Here is a 27077-nt window from a genome sequence, read left to right on the forward strand (position 1 = left end):
ACAGAGGAAGAGGACTCGAACCTGCTCTCAGAATATCTCTCAGACTGAGGAACGGGCAGACCAACTTCCCAAATAGGGGAGAAGCACTCAAAACCCACAAGTTGTTCTTTCAAAGAAAATAATACAAAAATGGTAAGTCCGAAGACCTCTCGTATTACCAACCTTACTACAATGGCAGCAAATATTTTTATGAATTCAGTAACACATAATGAAAGGAAACTTTATTTACATCACCCCTTTTCCTGAGATGAATGGTTTCACCCACTACTCTCCCGGAACTGAGGCTTTGAGATCTACAGTTTCACTTTGTTACACCTTTGATGAGCAAAATGTAATATTCATATGTCTAAACATACTGAATTGTAATTGGATGCATTTTACCGCCGTATCATACTGTGCTATGATTGGTTAAGACCACCCAGATGGTTAGGTCATGGTCAGTTGATCATGGTTGGAGATACGTGAACATGCCAGTTGTAGCTAGCTAATAAAGAGATACGTTAAGAAATATCCTGTAGTACTGCATTAGTACTTTATGTCGAGAAACTGCCAAGTTAATTATCTCACATCTCCGAAAATATCTTTAATGTTGTACTTCTTTTTGACAAAATTCATGCTAATGTTGGGTTTTTAATCTAGAGCCCAACAGACTCCTATTCAAACCTTGAAAGAGCGCTCTCCTTGTCCCACAATCGCCCAGAATGCACCGCACCGCCTGTTGACATAGAAAAGGGAACGTTTCCCATCTCCGCAAAAGTATTTCTGAAGTTGTGAATGTTAGATTCCACTCTGTGAGACACATCGATCTGCAGGTTGAATATGGTGAGATTGTAAACTCCTAAATTGATAGTGCAGTTTGTTTAGGTGATTTAACAGCTAGTTAGCTACTTCACATACTGATATTGTCTTTGGTATTATTGTGTGTAGATACGTTTAGCTACCAGCCAGCCCATACAGAGAGCATTGCATTGTGGATTTTGTAGTCGACTTGAGCTGCAACAGATTTCCACAACGATGTTCCATCTGGTTACCAACCTTATTATTAGGGATGCACCGATATTACATTTTTGGCCGATTCCCAAATCCAATATTTTCCTTGCCAAAAAGAAACGATACCGATAACCGATATAAAACATTTTGCGTTCTTTTAAACATTCTAGTACAGTTAAATAGTTAGTGTCTGGGGGCATTTTTGTTAGTTTTTGCTGTTCTCCAAATAGTATTTAAGAGTTTATAGGACAGTAAATTAGTAAATTAGCTTCAACTGGTGGAGGGATTCTACACACCCCATTTAGCCATACCCTAAGTTTAGCTGTATTTCTACACACCCCATTTAGCCATACCCTAGGTTTAGCTGTATTTCTACACACCCCATTTAGTCATACCCTAGGTTTAGCTGTATTTCTACACACCCCATTTAGCCATACCCTAGGTTTAGCTGTATTTCTACACACCCCATTTAGCCATACCCTATGTTTAGCTGTATTTATACACACCCCATTTAGCCATACCCTAGGTTTAGCTGTATTTCTACACATCCCATTTAGCCATACCCTAGGTTTAGCTGTATTTATACACACCCCATTTAGCCATACCCTAGGTTTAGCTGTATTTATACACACCCCATTTAGCCATACCCTAGGTTTAGCTGTATTTCTACACACACCATTTAGCCATACCCTAGGTTTAGCTGTATTTCTACACACCCCATTTAGCCATACCCTAGGTTTAGCTGTATTTCTACACACCCCATTTAGCCATATCCTAGGTTTAGCTGTATTTCTACACACCCCATTTAGCCATACCCTAGGTTTAGCTGTATTTCTACACACCCCATTTAGCCATACCCTAGGTTTAGCTGTATTTCTACACACCCCATTTAACCATACCCTAGGTTTAGCTGTATTTCTACACACCCCATTTAGCCATACCCTAGGTTTAGCTGTATTTCTACACACCCCATTTAGCCATACCCTAGGTTTAGCTGTATTTATACACACCCCATTTAGCCATAACCTAGGTTTATCTGTATTTCTACACATCCCATTTAGCCATACCCTAGGTTTAGCTGTATTTATACACACCCCATTTAGCCATACCCTAGGTTTAGCTGTATTTCTACACATCCCATTTAGCCATACCCTAGGTTTAGCTGTATTTCTACACACCCCATTTAGCCATACCCTGCGTGCAAAACAAAACACATAACAGCTAATAACGTAGCTAAATATTAACATTATCCCCAATCGAGATATCTGCTCGTCGTTTCAGCTCCAACTGAACTTAAAGGTGCATTTCAGACACACATCTTCGTGGCCATTCAGGATGTAGTGTACTCACTGTCTAGCTCCAGCTAATAACACAGCATAGTAGGCTATTGGTTGACAGACAGCCGCTAATCAGATCACATCACCGCCAGATAATTAACTAAAGATGCTGAAAATGGAGGGACTCGGGCCGAAGATGGACCCGGAAGAGATGAAGAGGAAGATGTGGTGTCTTCGGTCAGGAACTTTCTCCTCCATGTCGCCCTACTCCGAGTCAGTAAGTACTGGACCAGAAGCTAGTCGGGTTTCCCTATGATGTCAACTGTGTAGTCTGGCAGGTCCCAGATCTGTTTGTGTTTTTGCCCAGAGTCATATATTCATGTCTAAATACATGGCTCTGCTTTGGTCTATTCCATTGATATTGTCAAACTGAACATTACATTGAACACGTGAGTCATTTAGCAGACGCTCTTATCCAGAGAGACTTACAGTAGTTAGTGGATACATTTTCATACGTTGCATTGGCAGGACAATTCCATTAGTAGTTGGGAGGAGAGCAGAAACAGCCTAACACCTACGCTGATACTGTGTAACCTGTCTGCAGTCAACCAGCCATCCAGACTGAAGTGGAGGCCTTATTACAGAATGAAAACACCTTCTCTTTCGTCGGCATGGCAACCTGTAAACATGTCTGTGGTGTCACAATGTTGCACAACAGCAGCAGAACATTGGATGGAGGGTCATTGTATCATTACACAGTGTCCCTGTCAATTCTACTGTATTGGTACATGTGGTATTACAATACATTAGATCTGTAGACGGCAGCATTGAAACAATTTCCAACACATAGTCAACTAGCAACCTACTCTGTTTCAGTGCTGGTTAAATATCCCACTGATTTTATTCTGCTGTTAGATGCCATCAGTAGAGACAGTCAGGAAAATAGTCTTTGTAGCTAGTTTTTTTTACTGTCAAACCATGGGAAGTGTGTCTATATAGGTAAGTATATATACAATTAGGATTTTACTTTAAGGTCAAATGTAATTTAACTGTCTAGTTGTTTTATTTATGTTTTAACCTTTATTTAACAAGGCAAGTCAGTTAAGAACAAATTCTAATTTTCAATGACGGTCTAGGAACAGTGGGTTAACTGCCTTGTTCAGGGGCAGCTTGGGAATTTGAATATAGGCCTACACTCTTAAATAAAAGGTGCTATCTAGAACCTAGAAGGATTCTTCCACTGTCCCCATAGGAGAACCCTTTGAAGAACCCTTTTAGTTCCAGGTAGAACCCTTTTGGGTTCCATTTAAGAGGGTTCTTCATGGAACCAACATGAGTCAAATGTACTGTCTAGTTGTGAAGAGAATCGAAATATGTTGTTTACTGATCTCCTCTCCATTCTAGCACCATACGTTCTGTTGTTTACTGATCTCCTCTCCATTCTAGCACCATACGTTCTGTTGTTTGCTGATCTCCTCTCCATTTTAGCACCATACATTCTGTTGTTTACTGATCTCCTCTCCATTCTAGCACCATACGTTCTGTTGTTTACTGATCTCCTCTCCATTCTAGCACCATACGTTCTGTTGTTTACTGATCTCCTCTCCATTCTAGCACCATACGTTCTGTTGTTTACTGATCTCCTCTCCATTCTAGCACCATGCGTTCTGTTGTTTTTTATTTTTATTTTACCGTTATTTTACCAGGTAAGTTGACTTAGAACACGTTCTCATTTGCAGCAACGACCTGGGGAATAGTTACAGGGGAGAGGAGGGGGATGAATGAGCCAATTGTAAACTGGGGATTATTAGGTGACCATGATGGTTTGAGGGCCAGATTGGGAATTTAGCCAGGACACCGGGGTTAACACCCCTACTCTTACGATAAGTGCCATGGGATCTTTAATGACCTCAGAGAGTCAGGACACCTGTTTAACGTCCCATCCGAAAGACGGCACCCTACACAGGGCAGTGTCCCCAATCACTGCCCTGGGGCATTGGGATATTTTTTTTTTTTTTAGACCAGAGGAAAGAGTGCCTCCTACTGGCCCTCCAACACCACTTCCAGCAGCATCTGGTCTCCCATCCAGGGACTGACCAGGACCAACCCTGCTTAGCTTCAGAAGCAAGCCAGCAGTGGTATGCAGGGTGGTTTACTGATCTCCTCTCCATTCTAGCACCATACGTTCTGTTGTTTATTGACCTCCTCCCCTCTCCATTCTAGCACCATACGTTCTGTTGTTTACTGATCTCCTCTCCATTCTAGCACCATATATTCTGTTGTTTACTGATCTCCTCTCCATTCTAGCACAATATGTTCTTCAGAAGCTGGACAGCATATGAATAGAATCCATCTTCTCTCAGCCTCGACCCTCAAGACCTACATCACACAAGATGCTCCAGAAAAACAACAACTGTAACGAATGTCGCCGGGATAAGGAGAAGAGGACCAAGGTGCAGCGTGGTAAGTATTCAGAATACGTTTAATAAATATGAACACTTGTACATAAACAACAGACGAACAGTTCCGCAAGGTGCAATACACAAAACAGAAAACAACACAAACACAGGTGGGAACAGGCTACCTAAGTATGGTTCTCAATCAGAGACAACGATTGACAGCTGCCTCTGATTGGGAACCATACCAGGCCAAACACATAGAAATACAACACACAGAACAAAACATAGAATGAAAAACATAGTATGCCCACCCAAACTCAGGCCCTGACCAAACCAAAATAGAGACATAAAAAGGAACTAAGGTCAAGACGTGACAACAACAACAAGCAGGTGAAGTTGCTACCCAACAGGAACAACCCTGACAACAACAACAACAACAAGCTGGTGAAGTTGCTACCCAACAGGAACAACCATGACAACAACAACAAGCTGATGAAGTTGCTACCCAACAGGAACAACCATGACAACAACAACAACAAGCTGATGAAGTTGCTACCCAACAGGAACAACCATGACAACAACAACAAGCTGGTGAAGTTGCTACCCAACAGGAACAACCATGACAACAACAACAAGCTGGTGAAGTTGCTACCCAACAGGAACAACCATGACAACAACAACAACAACAAGCTGGTGAAGTTGCTACCCAACAGGAACTACCATGACAACAACAACAAGCTGGTGAAGTTGCTACCCAACAGGAACTACCATGACAACAACAACAAGCTGATGAAGTTGCTACCCAACAGGAACAACCATGACAACAACAACAACAACAAGCTGGTGATGTTGCTACCCAACAGGAACAACCATGACAACAACAACAACAACAAGCTGGTGAAGTTGCTACCCAACAGGAACAACCATGACAACAACAACAAGCTGATGAAGTTGCTACCCAACAGGAACAAACATGACAACAACAACAACAACAAGCTGGTGAAGTTGCTACCCAACAGGAACAACCATGACAACAACAACAAGCTGGTGAAGTTGCTACCCAACAGGAACAACCATGACAACAACATCAACAACAAGCTGGTGATGTTGCTACCCAACAGGAACAACCATGACAACAACAACAACAACAAGCTGGTGAAGTTGCTACCCAACAGGAACAACCATGACAACAACAACAAGCTGATGAAGTTGCTACCCAACAGGAACAAACATGACAACAACAACAACAACAAGCTGGTGAAGTTGCTACCCAACAGGAACAACCATGACAACAACAACAAGCTGATGAAGTTGCTACCCAACAGGAACAACCATGACAACAACAACAACAACAAGCTGGTGAAGTTGCTACCCAACAGGAACAACCATGACAACAACAACAACAAGCTGGTGAAGTTGCTACCCAACAGGAACAACCCTGACAACAACAACAAGCTGGTGAAGTTGCTGCCCAACAGGAACAACCATGACAACAACAACAACAACAACAAGCTGGTGAAGTTGCTACCCAACAGGAACAACCCTGACAACAACAACAAGCTGGTGAAGTTGCTACCCAACAGGAACAACCAATATGTTTAAGTTATATAGCCTACCAAGTGTTAATGTCACCACCATGGAGGTTTAAGTTATATAGTCAACCAAGTGTTAATGTCACTGTAGGGGGTGGGTTCCAGAGACCCTCCCCATTGTTAATTAAGGGACTTTAAGATTCATATGTTTTGCTGCAGGCCTTATAATAGATACTGTTGCTATGTGTCTAAACTCTGCCACTATACCTTGTACAAGCCATCTATATTAGTCTTTGTGGTTAAGCCCTGGCTGTTGTGAGTGTGTGCTTGCAGGCTGGGGGCCTGTTGCACAAAAGTAGAATTAAGACATCCGGGATAAATGACTCAGCTGAGCTCAATGAAGCCAAAACATGTGCGTCCAGGCTTAATTGGTTGCACAAAGACCAAGCCAGGATGAGCAGACACGGATTCATTAAGCCAGGTGAAACCAATCCTGGATAGGTGCGCGCTCACGGCTCACTCAAATAGACCCCGCCACAGATCACAGATTAACTGATTTACCATGGCAACTAGAGCCGCGTACTTTTCCCCGTCGGAAGCACAAATCCTCATGGAGGCATACGAGGAGGTAAAAGATATAATTAAGAAGAAAGGCAACACCGCCACAGTGATAAAGCAAAGAGAAAAAGCGTGGCAAAGTATTGCAGACCGCCTGAATGCGTAAGTAGTGCACAATTACACACTCACCGCTCCGCTGAAACATCACAATTACAATTCAAATATTTAATTCACATCTCCAAAAATGCAGTTGTACTGTAATTATGAAACGGTTAAATTTTTAATTGAAATGCACTGCAGATATGAGTGAAATTGTGTAAAGTAACTCCATCACACTGTATAAAGCTATGATAAATGTTTTGATATTTTTACTGAAAACAAGACAAAAATACCAAGTAATTTTTTGCAGTGTGACTCCATTAAATGTGTGTGTGTGTGTGTGTGTGTGTAGATTAAACATGAACGGGCCAAAACGGACATGGCAGCAGGTCAAAATCAAATACAAGAACATTCTGCAGAATGGTATGGTCCCTGACTAATATTTAACAAAGCACAAGCATATATTGTACCCAGAAGGTGCCTGCTCACACATTGTCTGTACTGTTTTAGCAGTGAAAAAGAATACCCACAGACAAGGCACGGGTGGTGGGTCACCAAAGGCTGACCTTACCCCAGCAGAGGACATGGCCTTGGAGCTAAATAAAGGCAGGCCCGTCTTAGAGGGGATCCCTGGGGGGAAAGAGACGAGCATAGGTTCCTCCCAAGATGCCACCCGCTTCATTCAAGGTATGTCCTTCCATCTCTACATGGGATACAACCACATTCATATTGAATCAATTTGGACTGTCTGACTTTGGTTTACCTATTGCCTTGCAGTGTCTGGCAGCACTGTGTTCCTGTTAGAGCCACCAGCACAAGCACCAGACGATGCTGATCCAGTGAGTACTCCATCAAAGGCATACTGTAGGCCTGGCATGTCTTGTCTACTAGCTTCAATATGAATCCAATTAAATGTGATAGGGTGAAGGCCCCAGTGCAGCAGCAACAGCACATGATGGAGACGATGATGAGGAGGAGACCATCTCTCTGGATTCCAGAAGGCATGAGGTATCATGTTAAGACTGTGAAAGTACTATTTACTCTACAATGGTGAGGAGTCCTCATCAAAATCAAAAAATCTAATTTCTTTTACAGGACCCAGATGCTATACAGTGGGAAAACCAGCCTGGCAACATAGTGCGTATTAATAAAAGGACACCACATCCTGCCAAATTCCAGCTGCGCTAATTGTATTGTGTTCACAGAGCTCACAAGCTATCAGAAAGTTGTATGGCAACCACCTCCGGCGCCAAATAGAACTGGCAGACATAGACATTCAGTACAAGAAGAAAAAGATGGAAAATCTTGCACTGGAGTCCGAAATAAAAAAGAGGACAATTAGGAAACTGGACCTTGAAATAAAAAAACTTGAGAGGGAGGTGAGATATGCCTTCAATGTACACTGTATGCTAACTGTAACACAAATGTATTAATCATTATTTTTCTTTCCTCCCCCAGCTCCAAGAAGATGACACAGCTCAAAATAAAAATTAGGTATATTCTCGTAAAGTCAAGTGAGCCATGACATATGAGCTCTTATTGTGAGCACACAGGACGGTGGCATCTTTCTAAGTTTTTTTTTATTTTCCCAGCAATCAGTACAACCAAGTCATCGTTATAAGGCATCGCCCTCTTTTGCCCACCCCCCCAGCACCAGGTGTGGCCACTAGCCTATATGAAGGCCCAAAATTGTGTGTTCCTTTCTGCTCTGACAATGGCATGCCCATTCGTGCGAGATGTGGTGGATGAAGAAGCACTTGTGCTGAGGAGAGCCTTCAGGCGAGAAAGGGTCTTCAGGGACCGGTTGGACCCACTGGCCTTCCCTGATGACCATCTATATGAAAGATACAGGTTTTCTGCAGATGGCATCAGGTATCTATGCAGACTACTGGGTCCCAGGATTAAGCACCGCACTGCACGGAGCCATGCACTGAGTGTGGAGCAAATGGTTTGTGTGGCCTTGCGCTTTTTTGCTAGTGGAGCCTTCCTGTACTCAGTGGGGGATGCAGAACAGCTGAACAAGGCCACAATTTGCCGCACAATAAGGAGTGTGTGTCTGGCTATCAAAGCATTAGCAGATGTCTTCATCTCCTTCCCTGGCCACAGAAGACTCTGTGACATCAAAGAGGAGTTCTATAGGATTGCAGGTAAGAGGATCTACAAATTACAGGACAACTGTTAACACATAGTAGGATACTCATTACTTTGTGTGACAGGTTTCCCCAATGTCATTGGTGCAGTGGACTGCACACACATAAGGATAAAAGCCCCCTCAGGTGCCCATGAGGCCGATTTTGTGAATAGGAAATCCTTTCACAGCATTAATGTTCAGGTGAACATAACTTTTTGATATTGTCCATTGACGAACACTCTGCATTGCCAGTGATGTGCATTGATTGGTGTAATATTCCTCATCTTATGATTTCAGATGGTCTGCAATGCTGACTGTGTGATCAGCAATGTTGTGGCAAAATGGCCTGGCTCAGTCCATGACTCCAGAATCCATCGGGCCTCTGAAATCTATCAGTGCCTATCACAAGGTAAGCCACACAACCCCTATTTATAACCATCATGGCTGTGTCAAGAATATCACTGTGTTTATGAGGTAGTAATGATGAGATTTTGTGTTGACAGGTGAATTCTCTGGTGTGTTGCTGGGAGACAGGGGGTATGGCTGCCAGCCTTTTCTCCTGACACCTTTCACAGACCCCCAGGAAGCACAGCAGGCCTACAACCATGCCCATGCCAGGACCAGGGCCAGAGTTGAAATGACCTTTGGCCTCCTGAAGGCACGCTTTCACTGCCTTCACAAATTAAGGGTCAGCCCTGTTAGGGCATGTGATATTACTGTGGCTTGTGCTGTCCTCCACAATGTGGCCTGCCTGAGGAAGGAGAGGGCCCCCAGAGTGCCACCAGCCATGGACTGGGACAATCCGGCAATCTTCCCTGATGACGACAGTGGTCGGCTGCTGAGGGACCAATATGTGTTGAATTATTTTAGTTAGTATGTGTGCTTTCAATTTTGGTTAAATATGTCCTGCGGTGGCAGAGGAATTTGGGTTTTTTTGGGTTCGTTTTTTGACGAATTTGGCCTCTTATGATGTTTGTGCGGTATACTGTGTGTAATACAAGGCTGCAGGGAGGCTACTGCATCCATTCATTTGTCTGTTCAGTTGATGTGTATGGATTTGTCCTGCATTTATTTTAGTGTGCAGACATGCAGGGTGTGTTATATACAGACCTTTGAATGTGTATGTATCATTTTGTATAATATGCTTGGATTCTGTGCTTTCCATCTTGTAGAGTCACTGTGACTTCAGTTTCGAAAGGAGCTGATGGTTTACCTGCTTTGTTTTGTCCTTATTCAATAAAGGAACATAATGTTACACATTGTGTTTTTATATTCATATGGAATGTGTATTTGTTTATATGACAGAGTACTAGGGCCACACTGAAGAAAAAGGATAAAGTCATAAATTTATGAGGCTGGTTCTTTCTGCAGAAAAGCTACATATTGTTTTTACAGTTTTGATACTTATGACAATGTGATACTTAATATTCTGGCACATCAGCATGTCTTTGTTTATGAAACCATACTGAAGTACAATTTCACGAAATGCCCCACATCTGTCATTTTAACAACTGTCCTCCTTTAAAACAACTGGTTACAATATTATGACTTGTGTTTTTTTCCCCTCTGTGGCCCTAATATTCTATCATTTTATATATAGCCTTATAGTCTATGGGAAACTGTAAATTATCTAATGATAGCAACATCATCTAAAAATCATTTTTTATCCAAAATCATTGAAATTAATGATCACAAACGTTTAAATAATAACAGTGGGTCTAGTTATATGTGATAACAATGTATAGTGAGCAGTGAAATAACTATTGGTTTCCATTTGTGGTGACTGCTGACTGACATTAGGGATGAGATTAAATAGATCCTGGAATTTAGCCTGGTCTGGAGCAGGCTAGCTCCACAGAATAAATCTCCATGGTAATTTATACCATAACATATCCTCCTGCCCCCTATCCATCTTTAGTGCAACCGGATTACGGATCAATTGAGCCAGGATCACCAAGATATCCTGGCTTAATCCCTTATCCTAGTTTTGTGCAACAGGCCCTGGGTCTGAGTCAGACTGAAACTAGATAAAGAGAAGTAACCACTGTCTGGTTTTGACATGTTGATCTTGTGTGACAGTGGACAATGCTAATGAATTCACATAAGCTACTGTACTAGGTTGTCTTATAAGGTAACCTCAGCTTATTGATACACACATTGACGTAGGTGATTATACCACTAGAGAGTGATCACATGTATATAATCAGCTGTGTCCTGAGGTGGGGTGCAGAACTTACTGTACTAGGTTGTCTTATAAGGTAACCTCAGCTTATTGATACACACATTGACGTAGGTGATTATACCACTAGAGAGTGATCACATGTATATAATCAGCTGTGCCCTGAGGTGGGGTGCAGAACTTACTCTGAAACACACATGCTATGTTCCCGTTGTCAACTTGTCTGCAACTGCATTAATAAATGAATGATTTATTTACTTAAAGATATTGTCTGACTACTGATTTCACCAATAAGCAAATGATTGACAAGGAACAAGGATCCTGCCCCGACATCACCACCATGGATGTTTAGGTTATATAGTCTACCAAGTGTTAATGTCACCACCATGGATGTTTAAGTTATATAGTCTACCAAGTGTTAATGTCACCACCATGGATGTTTAAGTTATATAGTCTACCAAGTGTTAATGTCACCACCATGGATGTTTAAGTTATATAGTCTACCAAGTGTTAATGTCACCACCATGGATGTTTAAGTTATATAGTCTACCAAGTGTTAATGTCACCACCATGGATGTTTAAGTTATATAGTCTACCAAGTGTTAATGTCACCACCATGGATGTTTAAGTTATATAGTCTACCAAGTGTTAATGTCACCACCATGGATGTTTAAGTTATATAGTCTACCAGGTGTTAATGTCACCACCATGGATGTTTAAGTTATATAGTCTACCAAGTGTTAATGTCATCACCATGGATGTTTAAGTTACAGTGGGGCAAAAAAAGTATTTACTCAGCCACCGATTGTGCAAGTTCTCCCACTTAAAAAGATGAGAGAGGCCTGTAATTTTCATCATAGGTACACTTCAACTATGACAGAAAAAATGAGATTTTTTTTCTCCAGAAAATCACATTGTAGGATTTTTTATGAATTTATTTGCAAATTATGGTGGAAAATAAGTATTTGGTCAATAACAAAAGTTTATCTCAATACTTTGTTATATACCCTTTGTTGGCAATGACAGAGGTCAAACGTTTTCTGTAAGTCTTCACAAGGTTTTCACACACTGTTGCTGGTATTTTGGCCCATTCCTCCATGCAGATCTCCTCTAGAACAGTGATGTTTTGGGGCTGTTGCTGGGCAACATGGACTTTCAACTCCCTCCAAAGATTTTCTATGGGGTTGAGATCTGGAGACTGGCTAGGCCACTCCAGGACCTTGAAATGCTTCTTACGAAGCCACTCCTTTGCCCGGGCGGTGTGTTTGGGATCATTGTCATGCTGAAAGACCCAGCCACGTTTCATCTTCAATGCCCTTGCTGATGGAAGGAGGTTTTCACTCAAAATCTCACGATACATGGCCCCATTCATTCTGTCCTTTACACGGATTAGTCGTCCTAGTCCCTTTGCAGAAAAACAGCCCCAAAGCATGATGTTTCCACCCCCATGCTTCACAGTAGGTATGGTGTTCTTTGGATGCAACTCAGCATTCTTTGTCCTCCAAACACGACGAGTTGAGTTTTTACCAAAAAGTTATATTTTGGTTTCATCTGACCATATGACATTCTCCCAATCTTCTTCTGGATCATCCAAATGCTCTCTAGCAAACTTCAGACGGGCCTGGACATGTACTGGCTTAAGCAGGGGGACTCGTCTGGCACTGCAGGATTTGAGTCCCTGGCGGCGTAGTGTGTTACTGATGGTAGGCTTTGTTACTTTGGTCCCAGCTCTCTGCAGGTCATTCACTAGGTCCCCCCGTGTGGTTCTGGGATTTTTGCTCACCGTTCTTGTGATCATTTTGACCACACGGGGTGAGATCTTGCGTGGAGCCCCAGATCGAGGGAGATTATCAGTGGTCTTGTATGTCTTCCATTTCCTAATAATTGCTCCCACAGTTGATTTCTTCAAACCAAGCTGCTTACCTATTGCAGATTCAGTCTTCCCAGCCTGGTGCAGGTCTACAATTTTGTTTCTGGTGTCCTTTGATAGCTCTTTGGTCTTGGCCATAGTGGAGTTTGGAGTGTGACTGTTTGAGGTTGTGGACAGGTGTCTTTTATACTGATAACAAGTTCAAACAGGTGCCATTAATACAGGTAACGAGTGGAGGACAGAGGAGCCTCTTAAAGAAGAAGTTACAGGTCTGTGAGAGCCAGAAATCTTGCTTGTTTGTAGGTGACCAATTACTTATTTTCCACCATAATTTTCAAATAAATTCATTAAAAATCCTACAATGTGATTTTCTGGATTTTTTCTCCTCATTTTGTCTGTCATAGTTGAAGTGTACCTATGATGAAAATTACAGGCCTCTCTCATCTTTTTAAGTGGGAGAACTTGCACAATTGGTGGCTGACTAAATACTTTTTTGCCCCACTGTATATAGTCTACCAAGTGTTAATGTCACCACCATGGATGTTTAAGTTATATAGTCTACCAAGTGTTAATGTCACCACCATGGATGTTTAAGTTATATAGCCTACCAAGTGTTAATGTCACCACCATGGATGTTTAAGTTATATAGTCTACCAAGTGTTAATGTCCCCATTTAAGAGCAGTTGGAGGCCACAGAAGGAGTGTTGTATGGCATTGAAGCTCGTTTGGAGGTTTGTTATCAGTGTCCAAGGTAGGACCAGAAGTATACAGAATTGTATCATCTGCGTAGTGGATCAGAGAATCACCAGCAGCAAGAGCGGCATCATTGATATATACAGAGAAAAGAGTCGGCCCGAGAATTGAACCATGTGGTACCCCCATAGAGACTGCCAGAGGTCCGGACAACATGCCCTCTGATTTGACACACTGAACTCTGTCTGAGAAGTATTTGGTGAACCAGGCGAGGCAGTCGTTAGAGAATCCAAGGCTATTGAGTCTGCCGATAAGAATACAGTGATTGACAGAGTCGAAAGCCTTGGCCAGGTCGATGAAGACGGCTGCACAGTACTGTATTGTATCGATGGTGGTTATGGTATCATTTATGTCCTTGAGCGTGGCTGAGGTGCAACCCTGACCAGCTCGGAAACCGGATTGCACAGTGAAGAAGGTACGGTGGGATTCAAAATGGTCAGTGATCTGTTTATTATAATAATAGATACTGTTGCTATGTGTCTAAACTCTGCCACTCTTCGTTGTACAAGCATCTATATTAGTCTTTGTGGTTAAGCCCTGGCTGTTGTGAGTGTGTGCTTGCAGGCTGGGTCTGAGTCAGACCGAAACTAGATAAAGAGAAGTAACCACTGTCTGGTTTTGACATGTTGATCTTGTGTGACAGTGGACAATGCGAATGAATTCACATAAGCTACTGTACTAGGTTGTCTTATAAGGTAACCTCAGCTTATTGATACACACACACATTGACGTAGGTGATCATACCACTAGAGAGTGATCACATGTATATAATCAGCTGTGCCCTTAGGTTGGGTGCAGAACTTACTCTGAAACACACATGCTGTGTTCCCGTTGTCAACTTCTGTCTGCAATTGCATTAATAAATGAATGATTGATTTACTTAAAGATAATGTCTGATTACTGATTTCACCAATAAGCAACTGATTGACAAGGAACAAGGAACCTGCCCCGACATCACCACCATGGATGTTTAAGGTATATATTCTATCAAGTGTTAATGTCACCACCATGGATGTTTAAGGTATATATTCTACCAAGTGTTCATGTCACCACCATGGATGTTTAAGTTATATATTCTACCAAGTGTTAATGTCACCACCATGGATGTTTAAGTTATATATTCTACCAAGTGTTAATGTCACCACCATGGATGTTTAAGTTATATATTCTACCAAGTGTTAATGTCACCACCATGGATGTTTAAGTTATATAGTCTACCAAGTGTTAATGTCACCACCATGGATGTTTAAGTTATATATTCTACCAAGTGTTAATGTCACCACCATGGATGTTTAAGTTATATAGTCTACCAAGTGTTAATGTCACCACCATGGATGTTTAAGTTATATAGTCTACCAAGTGTTAATGTCACCACCATGGATGTTTAAGTTATATAGTCTACCAAGTGTTAATGTCACCACCATGGATGTTTAAGTTATATAGTCTACCAAGTGTTAATGTCACCACCATGGATGTTTAAGTTATATAGTCTACCAAGTGTTAATGTCACCACCATGGATGTGTAAGTTATATATTCTACCAAGTGTTAATGTCACCACCATGGATGTTTAAGTTATATAGTCTACCAAGTGTTAATGTCACCACCATGGATGTTTAAGTTATATAGTCTACCAAGTGTTAATGTCACCACCATGGATGTTTAAGTTATATAGTCTACCAAGTGTTAATGTCACCACCATGGATGTGTAAGTTATATATTCTACCAAGTGTTAATTTCTATCCTACTGTGATACTTGTGAGTTGATGTGATGTTCTGATGATTTCTAACAGAAACACCTTGATGTTGTTTTGTTCTTTTCTGATTCTACTTGAATAAACTCAAGACTTGAATGTAGTTTGTAGTCATTTACTTCCATATAGGGTCGTTGTTTACAGACACAGCTGTAGGCTGACCTGACCCCAACCTGACCCCAACAATGACCCCTACCTGATCCCAACCCTGACCCCAACCTGACCCCAACCTGACATACAGCATCAGATCTGTCGAAGAGGGGGGAGAAGGGAGGAAGAGAGAAACTGGGGGGGAGAGGAGGAAGAGAGCAACTGGGGGAGGAGGGAGGGAGAGAGAGATGAGAGAGATATGACTTACTCACTGACAGACTGGGTTTTGGAGGAGACAGGGGAGGAGAGAGAGAGAGAGACAAACATTTAAATCCAGCTTCTACACCACATCCCCCCTTCTCTTGCTCTAACATAAGACCTCATCAGTACTCATTTTGGGTGCTGGTACTGTTTATATTGAGGTGCTGGAACATTAAGCCAATATTCTATAAGAGGTGAACTCAAGCAGTAGAAAGTTGGAGGTGATATTATAGGACACACTATGTGAACTTTGCTGCTCTGTCAGCAGTTTCCTGTGGAGTTTTTCTAATGTCAGTGTTTCCTGTAGGTAGGTGGGTTTTACTGATCTTATCTGCTTAAAAGTTTGTCACATCATAGAAGTAAGGAAGTAATGAAATAGAAGTCATATAGCCTAGCAGTATTTCTCAGAAGGGGGAGGGAGAGGAGAGAGAGAGAGAGAGATGAGAGAGAGGACATACTGACAGACTGGGTTGGTAGAAGGAGACAGGGGAGGAGGGAGAGATAGATGAGAGAGAGAGATAGGACTTATTGACAGACTGGGTTGGTAGAAGGAGACAGGGGAGGAGGGAGAGATAGACTGACATTTAAATCAGCTGAATATATTTGTATCACTGACTTCTCACCAGTGATGTCATCATAACCAGTAACCTGTTCCTCTCTTGGCCCAGCCCGACCCTGACATATAGCATCAGGCCTGTTGAGTTGACTTGGGTAACAGACCTCTAGCCTCTACACCACATCCCCCCTTCTCCTGCTCTAACATGAGACCTCATCAGTACTCATTTTGGGTGCTGGTACTGTTTATATTGAGGTGCTGGAACATTAAGCCAATATTCTATAAGAGGTGAACTCAAGCAGTAGAAAGTTGGAGGTGATATTATAGGACACACTATGTGAACTTTGCTGCTCTGTCAGCAGTTTCCTGTGGAGTTTTTCTAATGTCAGTGTTTCCTGTAGGTAGGTGGGTTTAACTGATCTCATCTGCTTAAAAGTTTGTCACATCATAGAAGTCAGGAAGTAATGAGAGAGAAGTCATATAGCCAAGCAGTATTTTCCACACTTCAGTCGACTCTGCATGACAGTGACCCCAGTTAGAGACAGATATGATACCTGCAGTGGTACTGACCATCCTGTTGTGGAGCACAGGTAGGAGACTGTTATGTTGATATACACTTGTGACAGTTACTGAGATATGTTTTTATATTGTAAGATATATTATAATTTGCAGGGCTAGTAAAATAACATGCAACTGGAAGCAGTCAGTAAAAATGTGTCTCAAAGCAGGACAATGATGTGATCACCTGTAAATGTACTTTACTGTAGCCTAACTGTCCATCTGGGGACAGGCACTAATGTCAGTTAAGATGTGATGGTGTCTTGCATCTGACTGTTGTATTTTCAGTGTGTCAATGATTGATTGAATCTGTCTCTATGTAAATGAATGAGAGTATATATTATGTATCTATTTAATATTGGTCATATGTTAGAGTAGGAGAAGGGAGGGGTGTAGATACTAAAGGTCTATGAGCTGAGTCAAGATCAACAGGTCAAACACTATATGTCACGAAGAGAAAGAGAAGATGTGCGAGAAAGAGAGAGAGAGAGATGAGCAAAGTGAGAGGGAGGAGAGAGGAGGGGTGGGGAGAGCAGAGGAGAGAGTAGTGGAGGGAAGGGGACAGAGGAGGGTAGGGGAGAGAGGGGGGTAGGGGAGAGAAAAGGGGAGTGGAGAGATAAGGGGAGAGAAAGAGAGGTGGAGGGGAGAGAGAAGGGGAGGTGAAATTTGTGGAGTAGAGAGAAAGAAAGAGAAGGGGAGGGGAGAGAGGAGGGGAGGGGATTATTGTGGAGGAGAGAAAGTGTCAAGGAAGGACTCCACTAGGGCCCTCTCAGTCAGCTGGTGTGTGTAGGATAGTGTGAGATGTGTGTACAAAAAGTAGAAGTACAAATTTCAAGGGAAATGAACTAAAGTGATAAATCTAGTCCTAGGTTATATTTACTGTGGTGTTTGTTCTCCACTGGTTACCCTGTTCTCATCACAACAGGTCACACATTCTGCTGACATGATTGAACACTGTGGTATTTTACCTAACAGATACGGGAGCGTGTCAATATTATATATTTTTTCAAATCATTTTGGGGTCCTTGTAATCTGAGGGAAATATGTGTCTCTTATATCGTCGTACATTTGGCAGGAGGTTAGAAAGTACAGCTCAGTTTCCACCTCATTTCGTGGCAGTGGGCACATAGCCTGTCTTCTCTCTGCCTGTGGCGACCTCTCTCAATAGCAAGGCTATGCTCACTGAGTCTGTACATTGTCCATATTAAAAATATTCTTACAATCTCAGTTTTAGACATATATCACAGTGTCAAGGCATATAAACTAACAGAGCAAACAACACAATTATCACAACACATAGGTTGTAATATGGCTTTTATCTGGATTGGCTTCCCCAGTGATTTTACCCAGAACCCACTTCTGCTTGCAGGGCCGCCTGGACGCCAGATCTCCACCAGTCTAGTACATAACTAAACTCTCTCCCTGACCCCCACCAGTCTAGTACGTAACTCAACTCTCTCCCTGACCCCCACCAGTCTAGTTCATAACTCAACTCTCTCCCTGACCCCAACCAGTCTAGTTCATAACTCAACTCTCTCCCTGACCCCAACCAGTCTAGTACATAACTCAACTCTCTCCCTGACCCCCACCAGTCTAGTTCATAACTCAACTCTCTCCCTGACCCCCACCAGTCTAGTTCATAACTCAACTCTCTCCCCGACCCCCACCAGTCTAGTTCATATATAAACTCTCTCCCTGACCCCCACCAGTCTAGTACATAACTCAACTCTCTCCCCGTCCCCCACCAGTCTAGTACATAACTCAACTCTCTCCCCGACCCCCACCAGTCTAGTATATAACTCAACTCTCTCCCCGACCCCCACCAGTCTAGTACATAACTTGTTAGCTGATGAAACAATATACAACATAATCTTGTTACCATGTGATGCACATTCAGATGTCACATTCAGATGTCACATTCAGATGTCACATTCAGATGTCATAAAACAGCACTGCAGAGCTCTCCCTGTCCTATGCCGTGCCTTGATTGTATTACTGTTGATGATGTCTGGAAATGTGCATGTACACCCTGGCCCATCTACTGTTGCTAAACCCAATTCTGACTTGTGCTCTGATATCTGCTTCACTGATTTCTGCTCTCGTAAAACCCTGTTTTTCTGCATGTTAACACTCAAAGCTTATTACCTGAAATGGATCAATTGAAAATGTGGGTTCACAGCTCCAATCCAGATGTGTTGGTCATTACTGAGACATGGTTAAGGAAGAGTATTTTGAATACTGATGTTAACCTTTCTGGTTATACATTTTTTTCGGCAAGACAAATCTTCCAAAGTTGGTGGAGTGGCAATCTTTATCAAGGATCACCTTCAGTGCTCGGTTGTCTCTACCAAGTCTGTCCCCAAACAAATTGATTTGCTGGTTTTAAACATGACACTTTCAAATAGCTCTTTGTTGACTGTTGCTGGGTGCTATCGTAGTCCATCAGCACCGGCCTGTACCCTACCATACATAAAGGGAACATTTTGACATTTGCAAATGTACAAAACATCACCAATCACGACGTGGCCTTTTCTCGTAACGGAAAAGATTTCGAAGACGAAACTTGGTGAGCATAGGTTTGGCATAATGGGCAGTTGGCCCCGAACAAGACGGTGTCGAGGCCTCAACGCTTTTTGAGTTATGGCCATTTTTCTGGGATTAAAGGTCAAAAACGAAAATAGATCGCTAATTTGACCGCGTCACGTCAAAGTACATAAGCCTACACTGTCAGGAAAAAAAGAACCAGCAATTTATCTATCGTAAATTAAGAGAAATTGTACATTGTACAATTCATGTTGTTCACAAAAATGAGCTTTTTTTCCCAAAAAGTTACAGATCCAGTTGCAGCGTGTTCAGACGAACATTTTTTAAGTGGGTTTCAAAGTTCTGCGAGAATTCTGTGATTGTCTGTGATTTTCTGAAATAACACACACTCATTTAACCCTCTGTAAATAAGTCAGTTTTCAAAACTTCATATGTGTGATTAGGCAACCCTCATGAACTGTAAATCAGTCATTTCTCCAAACAGATGTCAAAGAAAAGCTCTCTCTCACACACACGCACGCACGCGCACGCACACACACACACACACACACACACACACACACACACACACACACACACACACACACACACACACACACACACACACACACACACACACACACACACACACACACACAGCAAGGATGGAGTGACAAAGTGAGGTGCTTAAAGACACACAGAGCCTGCAATGGCATTACCATTATCTCTAGACTGTGCCAAGTTCAACAAGATGCCCCGCTTGACCGTAGCTCGCTCGGTCTGAGCGCTGCGACAGTGACAAGAGAAGGCCCAAAATGAAGCCTGGACCTAAATTTCAAGTCTTTTGCTTTTGGGAGACAACGCGAGAGAGAACCGTTAAGGTTAGAAGCACAATTTTACCTCAGGAATGTTCCTGAGGTCCTCCGATCTGTGCAAACCTTGACTGTGTGGCATTAACCCTTAACAGTGAAAACAGTTTTTTTTTATCTCACAGTTTACAATGACATCTCTCCCCATATGAATACATTGCCTGCTCCTCTAAATTCAACCTGAAGCCTATGTGGGTTTTGAAAGCTTTATGAACCTGTCTTCAATGACAATCCATCAGGCCACTATGAGGTCTACCTGTGTTGATTCTAAGCTTCCTGGAGCAACCGGAAGTGGTTAAAATCACCCTAAAGTGATTTGCCATACCCAACCTGCAGTTTGAGAGAAATAGTGCATTCAACCCTGTGTAAATCCGTCAGTTCTTAACGTAAATAATTAAAACTCAGGATTCTGTAAAAGCCTACCATAATGAGGATATGTTTTTACTTTTAGCTTCCTGTGCCAACCGGAAGTGCCATAATTGGGGTCAAAGGGGCTGTTTCGAAGGGTTAAAAAAGTCAGATCTTTCCAAAACTTCATATGTGTGATTAGGCAACCCTCATGAACTGTAAATCAGTCATTAATCCCATCAGATTTCCAAGAAAAACTCACACACCCACACAGCAAGGATGGAGTGACACACTGTGGGGCTTAGAGACAGACAGTGCCTGCAATAGTTACTTTTGTTCAAACTATTAAAGAACCGTTAGACCTAGAGCTCTGAAACTTTAGAAGCCTGTTATAGAGCTCAGGTCAATAGTGCACGGTGACTTATGTGGCTCTAGAAGGTTCTCAGACCGATAAACAGTCTCGTACATTTGCAATAACTTCAATTCATTTGGACCATTACGAAAATAATGACAATTAGAAAAGTCCCAGAGTCGCAAGACTAGGTGCATTGAAACCGGCTCGGCCCATAGAGACGGACCCCAACGTTTCTGTCCGATAGCTCATTCAAGGACCCCGTAGCAAGGCATGGAAAAAAGTGGATTTTCAGCACCAATTAAGGTCTTGCTCGGGCACCGAATAACCTATCAAGCCGAAACTCGGGATTCAGGGTCACCTCACATAGGTCTACACATAATGTCAGAACTGGACCCGCAGCTAGAACGTAACTGTGTGTTTTATGTTTTTATTATGTTTTAAACTGAAGGCGCTGTGAATTATGGGCCTGCTCTGAAATATGTGATAGTTGGCTTCTAAATGAGTTGGAAAAAGTGGGTTAGGTGTCTGATGGTATCAGTTTGGTGTCTGAAAATATCTAATTGACTGATGGACACTGACTTGCTAGTTGACTTTTGTACATTTGCAGTATGTTTAAACAGTGATGTACCATCACCAAAATGACATTCTGAAATCAACACCAATGAGCGATGGAGAGGAACCAGAATCACTGCACGGCCATCCCGAGATCATCGGCCCAGTCAATTTCGCATTCCTGCAGTTTTTTTGAGCATGTCAAATTCGTGATGGCAATTGCCCATTGAAACATATTGCAAATGGACAGCCATGCACCTGGTGATTACAATGCCTTTAGGGGAGCAAGGGGTCAATGGTTGGGTAGGGAGCACCCCCCTCCCGTGCCCATCCAATAGGGTGCGCCCCTTGTCATTTTGGACGTTTAAAAAATAAAAATAACATTATTTTCGACTTTTGACTTCCTATGAAATCATATTGCAAATGGACAAAACATATGCCTTATGGACAAGTTTAAAAAAAATTGATAACAAAATTTGACAAAAGTATGTTCATACAGTTCTTATACATGTGTAATTGACATAAAAATCTAAAGAATTTCTTTTGTAATGCAACCGCTGTGTCAGATTTCAAAAAAACTTTACGGAAAAAGCATACCATGCAATAATCTGAGGTCGGAGCTCAGAGCCCAAACCAGCCAAAAGAAATATCTGCAGAAATAGCATTATAAATATTCACTTACCTTTGATAAACTTCATCAGAATGCACTCCCAGGAATCCCAGTTCCACAATAAATGTTTGTTTAGTTCGATAAAGTCCATAATTTATGTCCAAATAGCTTCTTTTGTTCGGGCGTTTGGTAAACAAATCAAAACCAGCGGAAAGGTTGGACGAAAATTAAAAAAAGTTATATTACTGGTCGTAGAAACATATCAAACTATGTATAGAATCAATCTTTAGGATGTTTTTATCATAAATGTTCAATAATGTTCCAACCGGAGAATTCCATTGTCTGTAGAAAAGCAATGGAACGAGAGCTACTTCTCATGTGAATGCGTGTGACTGAGCTCGAGGCTGCTGGCAGACCTCTGACTCATTCCCCTCTCATCCAGCCCCCCTTCATAGTAGAAGCATCAAACAATGTTCTAAAGACGGTTGACATCTAGTGGAAGCCCTAGGTAGTGCAACATAACCAATATCCCACTGTATATTCAATAGGGGCTCAGTTTAAAAACTACAAACCTCAGATTACCCACTACCTGTTTGGATTTTTTCTCAGGTTTTTGCCTGCCATATGAGTTCTGTTATACTCACAGACATCATTCAAACAGTTATAGAAACTTCAGAGTGTTTTATATTCAATACTAATAATAAAATGCATATATTAGCATCTGGGACTGAGTAGGAGGCAGTTTACTCTGGGCACGCTTTTCATCCAAAAGTGAAAATGCTGACACCTAGCCCAAACAGGCCATTCTACTGCCAATGTTTGTCTATGGAGATTGCATCTGTCAGGAAGGGGTGTGACTGAAATAGAATCCACTAATTTGAAGGGGTGTCCACATACAATCAATCACTAATCAATCACATTTATTTATTTACTTCTTACATCAGGTGATGTCACAAAGTGCTGTACAGAAACCTAAAACCCAAGATGTTCAAATGTTCATAGATGACCAGCAGGGTCAAATAATAATAATCACAGTGGTTGACGAAGGTGCAACAGGTCAGGAGTAAATGTCAGTTGGCTTTTCATACCCGATCATTCAGAGTATCTCTACCGCTCCTGCTGTCTCTAGAGAGTTGAAAACAGCAGGTCTGGGACAGGAAGCACGTCCGGTGAACAGGTCAGGGTTCCAGAGCCGCAGGCAGAACAGTTGAAACTGGAGCAGCAGCATGGCCAGATGGGGACAACATTTGAAGGGGTGTCCACATACTTTTGTATATATAGTGTATGTACACATGGGTTTGTTGCACCATCCCAACGATAAGCCTGTCTTCCCCATCACATCATGAAAGGTCATGTTGATGTTCATTTAACCTCTGTCTCTCTCTTCCCCTGACTCCTCCCTTTCTCCTTTGTTTCTCTCTGTCTCTCTGTCTCTATCTCTCTCGTTCTCCTTTGTTTCTCTCTGTCTCTCTCTCTCTTTCTCCTCTGTCTCTCTCGTTCTCCTCAGATCTCCAGGCTCAAAGCGTCAGTCCACCAGGTAGGTAGAGTATAAATCTACAGTGATTATAGTAGTTCAATATTAGTCAACTTTATTATCCCACATGGAGAAATTCATGTGTCCATACAAACCATTCTAAAACCCAAAAACAAGTACTGTTTTATGGAACTGCTGTTAGAATAACAGAATCACTGTCATTATCTGTCCTCACCACTGTGTTTTCCTCTCTGCTGTTTACAGCTGAACTCTCAGTCAGACTGGTGAATGGAACCACTTCCTGTTCTGGGACAGTGGAAGTCTTCTCCAGAGGAGAGTGGTTGGGTCTATGTACTGGGTGGTGGAGCATGAGAGAGGCTAAGGTTGTGTGTAGAGAGCTGGACTGTGGGAATCCTGTAGCTGAATCTAGAGGACCTCTATTTGAAGAGGGAAGAAGAGGAATCAGACTATTTAGCAGATGTGATGGAAATGAGTCTACTATTAGACAGTGTGACAACATAGGAGGACCTGGTGACTGTGATGGTAGATATTATCATCATGTGATCTGTTCAGGTAAGAGACTGGTCATATTGAGAGATTTATTTGTACATTATACAATATTAACATGTATCGTGTGTTTTTTATTTCATTTAAAGAGAGGGAGAGATGTTAGATGTATTTAAACATTATATTTGTGTTTGTCATATTGGTTTATGGGAGATGTTCATGGGCAGATCATTGTAGTTCAGATGGTACTGAAGTGAAGCTGCCTGCTGGATGTCCAGCTGTTTATTTTCTATAAAGTGAAGTGAACTTATTCCTGCCTCCTGCCTGCATTATTCCCAACCCTATCCTGAGTGACTAAGAACCCATTTCTACCTCTTACAGTATCAAACATAGCAAACTACAATCTTTTATCCAACATATTTGTGTTTAGTCCTTGACAGTGTCATCAACAAAACTGACTGAATGTTCAACCAACTCTTTTTCTCCAGAGTCTGTGCGGCTTGTGGATGGAGCTGGTCTCTGCTCTGGGAGAGTGGAGGTGAAGTCCAATCAGTCCTGGGCCTCAGTGTGTGAAGCTGACTTTGACCGGCAGGATGCAGAGGTAGTCTGTGGGGAGCTTGGCTGTGGGGCTCCTGCAGCTCTACAGGGGGGGCTCTATGGAGAAGGTGAGGGTCAGACCTGGGATAAAGAGTTCCAGTGTAAAGGCAATGAGTCCCTTCTCCTGGACTGTGACACCTCAGACAGAAAAAACAACACCTGCCTACCTGGTAATGCTGTTGGACTCACCTGCTCAGGTAAGAAACAGTTTGTCACTCAATCAACATTGTTTCTCACCTGGAGTGAAGAATATGAGAGACAATATACAGTTGCGAGAACAAGTAATTGATACACTGCCGATTTTACAGGTTTTCCTACTTACAACGCATGTAGAGGTCTGTCATTTTTATCATAGGTACACTTCAACTGTGAGAGACGGAATCTAAAACAAAAATCCAGAAAATCACATGGTATGATTTTTAATTAATTAATTTGCATTTTATTGCATGACATAAGTATTTGATACATCAGAAAAACAGAACCTTTGTTTGCAATTACAGAGATCATAAGTTTCCTGTAGTTCTTGACCAGGTTTGCACACACTGCAGCAGGGATTTTGGCCCACTCCTCCATACAGACCTTCTCCAGATCCTTCTGGTTTCGGGGCTGTCGCTGGGCAATACGGACTTTCAGCTCCCTCCAAAGGTTTTCTATTGGGTTCAGGTCTGGAGACTGGCTAGGCCACTCCAGGACCTTGAGATGCTTCTTACGGAGCCACTCCTGTCACGAATCCCGCTTCCTGAGTCTGTTTTTGCCTGTGTTCTGTCCTGGAGTGTTTTTTCCGGTGTCCTGGAACGCACCCTGTCTGGTTGCCGGGCGACGTAGCTAGTTGGAGGATCTCTGAGTACCCGCACCTGTATCCCATCAGCTATCTGCACACCTGGTCCTGATCATCACCCCTCCACTTCATAAGCGCTGACCTGACATCCATTCCCTGTCGGATCGTTAGCCATGAACAGTATGTTGTGCCAGCGTATCAGCCTCCAGTTTGATAGAGTTTGTTTTGTACGTCTTGCTTGCCTTGAACTTACCTCCGTTTTTTCTGTCTACAGTCATTCACCCGGAACACTCATCCCATCCCTACCTGGTCGTCGGTGACTTCAGTTACTTCCTTGGATCTGCTTACTCAATTCCATCAACTCACCTCCGCTGCCCGCTCCGCTACTTGGATTTTTCTATCACTACATTTAAACTTGTAAATAAATACTCACCTTCGTCTTACTCTCCTTGTCCTGGTCTGCTTCTGGGTTCTACTTTAGAGAACCGTGACAACTCCTTAGTTGCCCTGGCTGTGTGTTTCGGGTCGTTGTCATGCTGGAAGACCCAGCCACGACCCATCTTCAATGCTCTTACTGAGGGAAGGAGGTTGTTGGCCAAGATCTCGCGATACATGGCCCCATCCATCCTCTCCTCAATACGGTGCAGTCGTCCTGTCCCCTTTGCAGAAAAGCATCCCCAAAGAATGATGTTTCCACCTCCATGCTTCACGGTTGGGGTTGTGTTCTTGCCGTTGTACTCATCCTTCTTCTTCCTCCAAACACGGCGAGGGGAGTTTAGACCAAAAAGCTCTATTTTTGTCTCATCAGACCACATGATCTTCTCCCATTCCTCCTCTGGATCATCCAGATGGTCATTGGCAAACTTCAGATGGGCCTGGACATGCGCTACAGGATTTTAATCCATGATGGCGTAATGTGTTACTAATGGTTTTCTTTGAGACTGTGGTCCCAGCTCTCTTCAGGTCATTGACCAGGTCCTGCCGTGTAGTTCTGGGCTGATCCCTCACCTTCCTCATGATCATGGATGCCCCACGAGGTGAGATCTTGCATGGAGCCCCAGACCAAGGGTGATTGACCGTCATCTTGAACTTCTTCCATTTTCTAATAAGTGCGCCAACAGTTGTTGCCTTCTCACCAAGCTGCTTGCCTATTGTCCTGTAGCCCATCCCAGCCTTGTGCAGGTCTACACTTTTATCCCTGATGTCCTTACACAGCTCTCTTGTCTTGGCCATTGTGGAGAGGTTGGAGTCTGTTTGAGTGTGTGGACAGGTGTCTTTTATACAGGTAATGAGTTCAAACAGGTGCAGTTCATATAGGTAATGAGTGGAGAACAGGAGGGCTTCTTAAAGAAAAACTAACAGGTCTGTGAGAGCCGGAATTCTTACTGGTTGGTAGGTGATCAAATACTTATGTCATGCAATAAAATGCAAATTAATTACTTAAAAATCATACAATGTG

At 42.5% G+C, this 27077-nt stretch overlaps 2 long non-coding RNA genes and 1 pseudogene across 2 annotated transcripts; all 3 read left to right on the forward strand.

Annotated features, from left to right (window-relative positions):
* The first annotated feature begins 2357 nt into the window (after window positions 1-2357).
* LOC120041412 lies at window positions 2358-5427 on the forward strand (annotated as a pseudogene).
* Window positions 5428-8945: 3518 nt separating this feature from the next.
* Window positions 8946-9531, forward strand: LOC120041410. Its single transcript, XR_005475884.1, has 3 exons — window positions 8946-9002; window positions 9284-9395; window positions 9490-9531. It is a non-coding gene; the product is annotated as an uncharacterized LOC120041410 (long non-coding RNA).
* A 14234-nt stretch (window positions 9532-23765) lies between these two features.
* On the forward strand, window positions 23766-24779 carry LOC120041409. The gene is made up of 3 exons (XR_005475883.1): window positions 23766-23799; window positions 24001-24309; window positions 24732-24779. It is a non-coding gene; the product is annotated as an uncharacterized LOC120041409 (long non-coding RNA).
* Window positions 24780-27077: the final 2298 nt, after the last annotated feature.

The sequence above is a fragment of the Salvelinus namaycush genome, unplaced genomic scaffold (assembly GCF_016432855.1).
Source record: "Salvelinus namaycush isolate Seneca unplaced genomic scaffold, SaNama_1.0 Scaffold460, whole genome shotgun sequence".
NCBI classification, from domain to species: domain Eukaryota; kingdom Metazoa; phylum Chordata; class Actinopteri; order Salmoniformes; family Salmonidae; genus Salvelinus; species Salvelinus namaycush.